This window comes from Schistocerca americana, chromosome 3 (assembly GCF_021461395.2).
Source record: "Schistocerca americana isolate TAMUIC-IGC-003095 chromosome 3, iqSchAmer2.1, whole genome shotgun sequence".
Lineage (NCBI taxonomy): Eukaryota > Metazoa > Arthropoda > Insecta > Orthoptera > Acrididae > Schistocerca > Schistocerca americana.
The window spans coordinates 749,234,495-749,244,918 of NC_060121.1; positions in this window are offsets into that span (position 1 = coordinate 749,234,495).

Genomic DNA, 10,424 nt, shown 5'->3' on the forward strand with positions numbered 1-10,424 from the left:
TGATCTATCCATCTAATCTTCAGCATTCTTCTGTAGCACCACATTTCGAAAGCTTCTATTCTCTTCTTGTCCAAACTATTTATCGTCCATGTTTCACTTCCATACATGGCAACGCTCCATACAAATACTTTCAGAAACAACTTCCTGACCCTTAAATCAATACTCGAGGTTAACAAATTTCTCTTCTTCAGAAACGCTTTCCTTGCCATTGCCAGTCTACATTTGATATCCTCTCTACTTCGACCATCATCAGTTATTTTGCTCCCCAAATAGCAAAACTCCTTTACTACTTTAAGTGTCTCATTTCCGAATCTAATTCCCTCAGCATCACCCGACTTAATTCGACTACATTCCATTATTCTCGTTTTGCTTTTGTTGATGTTCATCTTCTACCCTCCTTTAATGACACTGTCCATTCCGTTCTACTTCTCTTCCAAGTCCTTTGCTGTCTCTGACAGATTTACAATGTCATCGGCGAACATCAAAGTTTTTATTTCTTCTCCACTGATTTTAATACCTACTCCGAATTTTTCTTTTGTTTCCTTCATTGCTTGCTCAATATTTTTTTTTTTTTTTTTGGTCATCAGTCTACTGACTGGTTTGATCCGGCCCGCCACGAATTCCTTTCCTGTGCTAACCTCTTCATCTCAGAGTAGCACTTGCAACCTACGTCCTCAATTATTTGCTTGACGTATTCCAATCTCTGTCTTCCTCTACAGATTTGCCCTCTACAGCTCCCTCTAGTACCATGGAAGTCATTCACTCATGTCTTAGCAGATGTCCTATCATCCTGTCCTTTCTCCTTATCAGTGTTTTCCACATATTCCTTTCCTCTCCGATTCTGCGTATAACCTCCTCATTCCTTACCTTATCAGTCCACCTAATTTTCAACATTCGTCTATAGCACCACATCTCAAATGCTTCGATTCTCTTCTGTTCCGGTTTTCCCACAGTCCATGTTTCACTACCATACAATGCTGTACTCCAGACGTACATCATCAGAAATTTCTTCCTCAAATTAAGGCCGGTATTTGATATTGGTAGACTTCTCTTGGCCAGAAATGCCTTTTTTGCCATGGCGAGTCTGCTTTTGATGTCCTCCTTGCTCCGTCCGTCATTGGTTATTTTACTGCCTAGGTAGCAGAATTCTTTAACTTCATCAACTTCGTGACCATCAATCCTGATGTTAAGTTTCTCGCTGTTCTCATTTCTACTACTTCTCATTACCTTCGTCTTTCTCCGATTTACTCTCAAACCATACTGTGTACTCTTTAGACAGTTCATTCCGTTCAGCAGATCATTTAATTCTTCTTCACTTTCTCTCAGGATAGCAATGTCATCAGCGAATCGTATCATTGATATCCTTTCACCTTGTATTTTAAATCCAATCCTGAACCTTTCTTTTATTTCCATTATTGCTTCCTCGATGTACAGATTGAAGAGTAGGGGCGAAAGGCTACAGCCTTGTCTTACACCCTTCTTAATATGAGCACTTCGTTCTTGATCGTCCACTCTTATTATTCCCTCTTGGTTGTTGTACATATTGTATATGACCCGTCTCTCCCTATAGCTTACCCCTACTTTCTTTCAGAATCTCGAACAGCTTGCAGGATTTTATATTGTCGAACGCTTTTTCCAGGTCGACAAATCCTATGAAAGTGTCTCGATTTTTCTTTAGCCTTGCTTCCATTATTAGCCATAACGTCACAATTGCCTCTCTCGTACCTTTACTTTTCCTAAAGCCAAACTGATCGTCACCTAGCGCATTCTCAATTTTCTTTGCCATTCTTCTGTATATTATTCTTGTAAGCAGCTTCGATGCATGAGCTGTTAAGCTGATTGTGCGATAATTCTCGCACTTGTCAGCTCTTGCCGTCTTCGGAATTGTGTGGATGATGCTTTTCCGAAAGTCAGGTGGTATGTCGCCAGACTCATATATTCTACACACCAACGTGAATAGTCGTTTTGTTGTCACTTCCCCCAATGATTTTAGAAATTCTGATGGAATGTTATCTATCCCTTCTGCCTTATTTGACCGAAAGTCCTCCAAAGCTGTTTTAAATTCCGATTCTAATACTGGATCCCCTATCTCTTCTAAATCGACTCCTGTTTCTTCTTCTATCACATCAGACAAATCTTCACCCTCATAGAGGCTTTCAATGTATTCTTTCCACCTATCTGCTCTCTCCTCTGCATTTAACAGTGGAATTCCCGTTGCACTCTTAATGTTACCACCGTTGCTTTTAATGTCACCAAAGGTTGTTTTGACTTTCCTGTATGCTGAGTCTGTCCTTCCGACGATCATACATTTTTCGATGTCTTCAAATTTTTCCTGCAGCCATTTCGTCTTATCTTCCCTGCACTTCCTATTTATTTCATTCCTCAGCGACTTGTATTTCTGTATTCCTGATTTTCCCGGAACATGTTTGTACTTCCTCCTTTCATCAATCAACTGAAGTATTTCTTCTGTTACCCATGGTTTCTTCGCAGCTACCTTCTTTGTACCTATGTTTTCCTTCCCAACTTCTGTGATGGCCCTTTTTAGATATGTCCATTCCTCTTCAACTGTACTGCCTACTGCGCTATTCCTTATTGCTGTATCTATAGCGTTAGAGAATTTCAAACGTATCTCGTCATTCCTTAGTACTTCCGTATCCCACTTCTTTGCGTATTGATTCTTCCTGACTAATGTCTTGAACTTCAGCCTTCTCTTCATCACTACTGTATTGTGATCTGAGTCTATATCTGCTCCTGGGTACGCCTTACAATCCAGTATCTGATTTCAGAATCTCTGTCTGACCATGATGTAATCTAATTGAAATCTTCCCGTATCTCCCGGCCTTTTCCAAGTATACCTCCTCCTCTTGTGATTCTTGAACAGGGTATTCGCTATTACTAGCTGAAACTTGTTACAGAACTCAATTAGTCTTTCTCCTCTTTCATTCCTCGTCCCAAGCCCAAATTCTCCTGTAACCTTTTCTTCTACTCTTTCCCCTACAACTGCATTCCAGTCGCCCATGACAATTAGATTTTCGTCCCCCTTTACATACTGCATTACCCATTCAATATGCTCATACACTTGCTTGCGACGTCGGCATGTATACCTGAGCTATCGTTGTCGGTGTTGGTCTGCTGTCGATTCTGATTAGAACAACCCGGTCACTGGACTGTTCACAGTAACACACCCTCTGCCCTACCTTCCTATTCATAACGAATCCTACACCTGTTATACCATTTTCTGCTGCTGTTGATATTACCCGATACTCATCTGACCACAAATCCTTGTCTTCCTTCCACTTCACTTCACTGACCCCTACTATATCTAGATTGAGCCTTTACATTTCCCTTTTCAGATTTTCTAGTTTCTCTACAACGTTCAAGCTTCTGACATTCCACGCCCCGACTCGTAGAACGTTATCCCTTCGTTGATTATTCAAACTTTTTCTCATGGTAACCTCCCCTTTGGCAGTCCCCTCCCGGAGATCCACATGGGGGACTATTCCGGAATACTTTGCCAATGGAGACATCATCATGACACTTCTTCAATTACAGGCCACATGCCCTGTGGATACACGTTACGTGTCTTTAATGCAGTGGTTTCCATTGCCTTCTGCATCCTCATGTCGTTGATCATCGCTGATTCCTCCGCCTTTAGGGGCAGTTTCCCACCCCTAGGACAAGAGAGTTCCCTGAACCTGTATCCGCTCCTCCGCTCTCCTTGACAAGGCCGTTTGCAGAATGAAGCTGACTTCTTATGCAGGAAGTCTTCGGTCGCCAATGCTGATTATTTATCAAAATTTAGGCAGTGGCGGGGATCGAACCCGGGACCGAAGACGTTTTGATTATGAATCAAAGACGCTACCCCTTCTTTTCATTTTGTTCGTTATTGATCTTTGTGTTTGGTCGTTGCGGATGTCGCAAGACATCCCGTTCAAGTTCGGTGGTTGATCCTTGCACTCAGTTTTTTATTACAGAGGCCAACCGGCTCTCTGACCGAACACGCTGAGCTACCGTGCCGGCTGTTGTAAATCTCCTTTCGCTCCCTGTATTTTACCCCTGCGACCTTCAGAATTTGAAAGAGAGTATTCCAGTCAACATTGTCAAAAGCTTTCTCTAAGTCTACAAATGTTAGAAGTGTAGGTTTGCCTTTCCTTAATCTATCCTCTAAGATAAGTCGTAGTGTCAGTATTGCCTCACGTGTTCCAACATTTCTACGGAATCCAAACTGATCTTCCCCGAGGTCAGCTTCTACCAGTTTTTCCATTCGTCTGTAGAGAATACGCGTTAGTATTTTGCATCCGTGACGTATTAAACTGATTGTTCGATAATTTTCACATCTGTCAGCACCTGCTTTCTTTGGGATCGGAATTATTATATTCTCCTTGAAGTCTGAGGGTATTTCACCTGTCTCATACATCTTGCTCACCAGATGGTAGAGTTTCGTCAGGACTGGCTCTCCGAAGGCCGTCAGTAGCTCTAATGGAATATTGTCTACTCCCGGGGCCTTGTTTCGACTCAGGTCTTTCAGTGCTCTGTCAAACTCTTCACGCAGTATCGTATTTCCCATTTCATCTTCATCTACATCCTCTTCCATTTCCATAATATTGTCCTCAAGTACATCGCCCTTGTATAGGCCCTCTATGTACTCCCTCCACCTTTCTGCTTTCCGTTCTTTGCTTAGAACTGGGTTTCCATCTGAGCTCTTGATACTCATACAAGTGGTTCTCTGTTCTCCAAAGGTCTCTTTAATTTTTCTGTAGGCAGCATCTATCTTACCCCTAGTGAGACAACCCTCTACATCCTTAATTTTTGTCCTCTAGCCATCCCCGCTTAGCCATTTTGCACTTCCTGTCGATCTAATTTTTGAGACGTTTGTGTTCCTTTTTGCCTGCTTCATTTACTGCATTTTTATATTTTCTCCTTTCATCAATTAAATTCAATATTTCTTCTGTTGCCCAAGGGTTTCTACTAGCCCTCGTCTTTTACCTACTTGATCCTCGGCTGCCTTCACTATTGCATCCCTCAAAGGTACCCATTCTTCTTCTACTGTATTTCTTTCCACCATTCCTGTCAATTGTTCCCTTATGCTCTCCCTGAAACTCTGTACAACCTCTGGTTCGTTCAGTTTATCCGGGTCCCATCTCCTTAAATTCCCACCTTTTTGCAGTTTCTTCAGTTTTAATCTACAGATCATAACCAATAGATTGTGATCAGAGTCCACATCTGCCCCTGGAAATGTCTTACAATTTAAAACCTGGTTCCTAAATCTCTGTCTTAGCATTATGTAATCTATCTGAAACCTGTCAGTATCTCCAGGCTTCTTCCATGTATACAACCTTCTTTTATGATTCTTAAACCAAGTGTTAGCTATGATTAAGTTATGCTCTGTGCAAAATTCTATCAGGCGGCTTCCTCTTTCATTTCTTACCCCCAATCCACATTCACCTACTACGTTTCCTTCTCTCTTTCCTTCTCTCCCTTTTCCTACTACCGAATTCCAGTCACCTATGACTATTAAATTTTCGTCTCCCTCCACTATCTGAATAATTTCTTTTATTTCATCACACATTTCTTCAATTACTTTGTCATCTGCAGAGCTAGTTGGCATATAAACTTCGTGTCTATCTTGGCCACAATAATGCGTTCACTATGCTGTTTGTAGTAGCTTACCCGCACTCCTATTTTTTTATTCATTATTAAACCCAATCCTGCATTACCCCTATTTGATTTTGTATTTATAACCCTGTATTCACCTGACCAGAAGTCTTGTTCCTGTTGCCACCGAACTTCACTAATTCCCACTATATCTAACTTTAACCTGTCCATTTCCCTTTTTAAATTTTCTAGCCTACCTGCCCGATTAAGGAATCTGACATTCCACGCTCCGATCCGTAGAACGCCAGTTTTCCTTCTCCTGATAACGACGTCCTCCTGAGTAGTCCCCGCCCGGAGATCCGAATGGGGGACTATTTTACCTCCGGAGTATTTTACCCAAGAGGACGCCATCATCATTTAACCATACAGTAAAGCTGCATGCCCTTGGGAAAAATTACGGCCGTAGTTTCCCCTTGCATTCAGCAACATGCTTTCATGCTTTCACTCTAACGTAGTGTGGTGCAAACTCACGTTCGGCTAGTGTTACGTGTCTACGATTAAAAAAAAAAAACAAAGTCCCGACATCCAGGGGGTTTTGGAATAACTGTCATTAGCTGTGGTGACCGACACTCTGCCAACGCGCCTTCTGGCCCTTGGGAACAAAACTAACTCAAAAATATGGAAATGCAAACCACGGCACTAAATATCAAACAGAATGTAGTATGCCATTCTGAACGGAGAAAACTATTCAGACGTAAAAGCAACTTCAGACCTGCCCAGCGGAGTGCTATAGGCCCATTATTTTTAACAATGTATGTAACTGAAATAGTAGATAACATAGGAACTGCCGAGAAGCTTTTCACGGATAATGCTGTTGTATACAGAGAAGTAACGACGATAGAAAATTGGAGCGAAAGGCAAGAAGACCTACAGAGAATCGATGCATGGTGCAGGGGCTCACAGTTGACCCACAACATAAACAAATGTAATTTATTGCGATTACGTAGGCACAAAGACCGTCTACTGAATGATTACAGCCGGCCGCGGTGGTCTAGCGGTTCTCGCGCTGCAGTCCGGAACCGCGGGACTGCTACGGTCGCAGGTTCGAATCCTGCCTCGGGCATGGGTGTGTGTGATGTCCTTAGGTTAGTTAGGTTTAAGTAGTTCTAAGTTCTAGGGACTTATGACCTAAGATGTTGAGTCCCATAGTGCTCAGAGCCATTTTTTTTTTATGATTACACAGTTGTAGGATAATCAATAGAAACAGTTACTCACACTAAATTTTGTATTGTAAAACAAGCTCACTGCTTCTATAGTCCCAGGAGAGAATACGCTTGTTGTTCTATTCGTATGATTGTAGAATATTAGAAGTCTGAACTTTGCACACAAACTGGAGATCAGCTCACGTATGAAGGATTAGCGAAGTGAATCGGAAACACAACACTGATTTAAAGTCGGACGAGTACGATAACTAAAATAAAATGCGGTGGTATCATTGTGAATAGAAAGGTAACTAACAGGGTGACTTACTACGAGCAATAGAGTAACCGAATAATTCTTCTAATAAAGCAATAACTAACAATGAACAACTTAACATGCCCATATCACAAGCCGATGTCCAACTATTCTGTCTCTTCTCCTTGTCAGTGTTTTCCACAAGTTCTTTTCCTCTCCGATTCTGCGCAGTTCCTCCTCATTCCTTATCCTATCAGTCCACTTAATTTTCAACATTAGTCTGTAGCACCACATCCCAAATGCTTAGATTCTCTTCTGTTGCGGTTTTCCCATTGCCATGTTTCTCTATCATAAAATGCTGTGCTCTAGACGTACTTTTTTAGGAAATTCTTCCTCAAATTATGGCCTATGTTTAATAGTAGTAGACGTCTCTTGGCCAGGAAAGCCCTATTCCCCAGTGCTAGTCTCATTTTGATGTCCTTGCTCCGCCCGACACTGGTATTTTGCTACCTAAGTAGTAGAATACCTTAACTTCATCTACTTCGTAACCTTCAAACCGAATTTAAGTTTCTCGCTGTTCTCATTTCTGCTACTTCTCATTACTTTCGTCTTCCTTCGATTTACTCTCAATCCATATTCTGTAGTCATTAGATTGTTCATTAACTGAGCAGATCATGTAATTCTTCACCACTTTCACTCAGGATGGCCATGTTATCGGTGACTCGAACCATTGATATCCTTTCACCCCGAACTTAAATCCCACTCCAGAATCTTTCTGTTATTTCCATCGTTGCTTCTTCGATGTACAAATTGAACAGTAGGAGCGAAAGACTACACCCTTTTTAATCCGAGCACTTCTTTCTTGGTCATACAGCCTTATTATCCACTGTTGGCTCTTTTACCTATTGTATACTTCCAATTTCTCCCTATAGTGTAGCCCTATTTTTCTAAGAATTTCGAACATCTTATACCATTTTACATTATCGAGCGCTTTATTCTGGTCGACAAATCCTATGAACGTGTCTTGATTTTTCTTTAATCCATTATCAACCGCAGCTTCAGAATTGCCTCTCTCGTGCCTTTATCTTCCCCAAAGCAAAACTGATTGTCATCTAACACATCCCCGATTTTTTTTTTCCATTATTCTATATATTGCTCTTGTCAGCAACTTGGATGCATCAGCTGTTAAGCTTATTGTGTGATAATTTCTCACTTGTTAGCTCGTGCAGTCATGGTAGTTGTGTGACTGATGTTTTACCGAAAGTTAGATGGCATGTTGCGAGACTCATACATTCTACACAGAAACCTTAAATTCTGATTCTAATACTGGACCCCCTCTCTATTCCGCATCAAATCCTGTTCCTTCTTCTATCACATCAGGCACATCTTCCTCTCATAGAGGCTTTCAATGTACTCTTTCGTCAGCGGACCCTGCATCAACTAATGCTATACATCCCAAACGCCTCAGGTGTGTCTCATGTGTTTAATGTCGAGACTGTTAGAAACGGAGCTCTATTTCAGTTACATGAAGCTCGTAAAGAGGAGTGACCGTAATGTATTTAAGGTATTCCTTCGCCTGAACTGAAGAAGTTGTTAAGGAAACATAAATTGAAATTGGTGACTCATATTTCAGCACACCGTCGCGCTAAGTACCCTAACCAGTGCGTCGTTGGTTCTCGTGAGTTAAGAAGACACCATACTGTTGATGATAATTTGTAGTTCGTATGATGGCATAACCTAGCTGATCTGCTTGGTAATATTCTGCTGAACTGCGGCACTGTGCCAGTATTACGAGTCACACTCGCCAGAGAAGTTGCTGAGGTGGACGCTAGGGTCTGGTGAGAAGTCGAGGTTCTGACTCATCCAAAACACGTTCCATCTGGTGCAGAACAAGACTCGGGGCAGGCCAGTCTATTTCAGTAATGTGAGATCCAAGTTTCTCCTGGCGTACACAACTTTCAAACTGTGCATCGGGTGACATGATAATATTGAGTGGACACCTTTCTGACCTCCATCTAAAATTAGAGTGTTTTGGGTTCTGTTATGGATGATCTTGTTTTGCGTAAGGTGGGTGTATATAGCATTCCTAGGAGTTGTGGCATGGTATTCATTTGTCAGACTATTAGGACAGTGGAGGACCGATGTTCTGAGCCTAAGTGGCACACACGATTAGAGCAGCCAAGTAGATCTGCTATTGTCGAACATTGTTTGGATACTGGTCACCCTATGCTCCATAACGATTCCCGCATATTGGCATACAAGTCCAGCTATTGGGACAGTGTTATTAAGGAAACTATTGAGATTATACTAGGGAGCAACCTTGTGAACAGGGAAGGAGGTTTTTGTTTAAACTCTGCTTGGAATCCTGCTCTCTCTCTTGTGAAAAAACAGAGGGACAGAGTCAATGTTACCTCACCTGCTTGTTCTTAGTCTTTTACTATCGGTGCCTTTGACTTTGGTCTTCTTTGGTGGCACAAGTGTTCAGAGTGTGTGTGTGTGTGTGTGTGTGTGTGTGTGTGTGTGTGTGTGTTATCTTTTCTGAATTACTCCAAGAACCGAGATTTTAAATTTGCTTGTACATCACCAGTCCGTTGCACTTTGTGCCTTGAAAACTGCGGGGTGTACTCTCGCCGAAATATCGGCGGTCGCTGTAAATATTGCCTGGATGAATTCCCTTAAGCTATTTCAGTAATTGTTGTCCGCAAACCATTGGCTCGTGGATCCTGCTTTGTGACATGGAGCATGGGTCATGTTGACACAACCATCGTCACCGAACTGTTCCTCTACTGTACGAAATACACAATGTTGCATGATATGTTCACATCCTTCCACATTTAGCTTTTTCTTAAGCGTAATAAGGGAGCCACACCCTAACAATGAAAAATACGCCCACGCCACAACACCACCCTCTCTGCAGTTCTCTGTTGGTACTACGCATGTTGGGAGAAAAGTTCTCCAGGAGTTCAACAAAACCAAACCTTTCTATCGGGTTACCACATGATATAACGTGATTCAGGACTCCAAGCGAATCGCTTCCAGTCATCCATTGCCCAGAGGCGTTGCTCTTTACATCATATCAAGCGTTGCTTAGCACTGATTTCAGAAACGTGTCGTTAATGAGGAACCATGTACCCACTGCATGCGATTCTTTTTAACTCCCTGAGCAGAGTCATCGCGCTACCTGGACTTGTGGTAGCATTTTGGATCCCCGCACATTTTATGCGATTTTTCACAACCACCCTGAGCAACGCTTGACGGTCCCTGTCAGTACATGGTGTCTGCCTGTTCTTCGTTTAGCTATGGTTGTTCCATCGAGTTTTCACTTGGCGAGCACATCACCAACAGTCGACTTGGACAGCTTTAGAGCGCTTGAA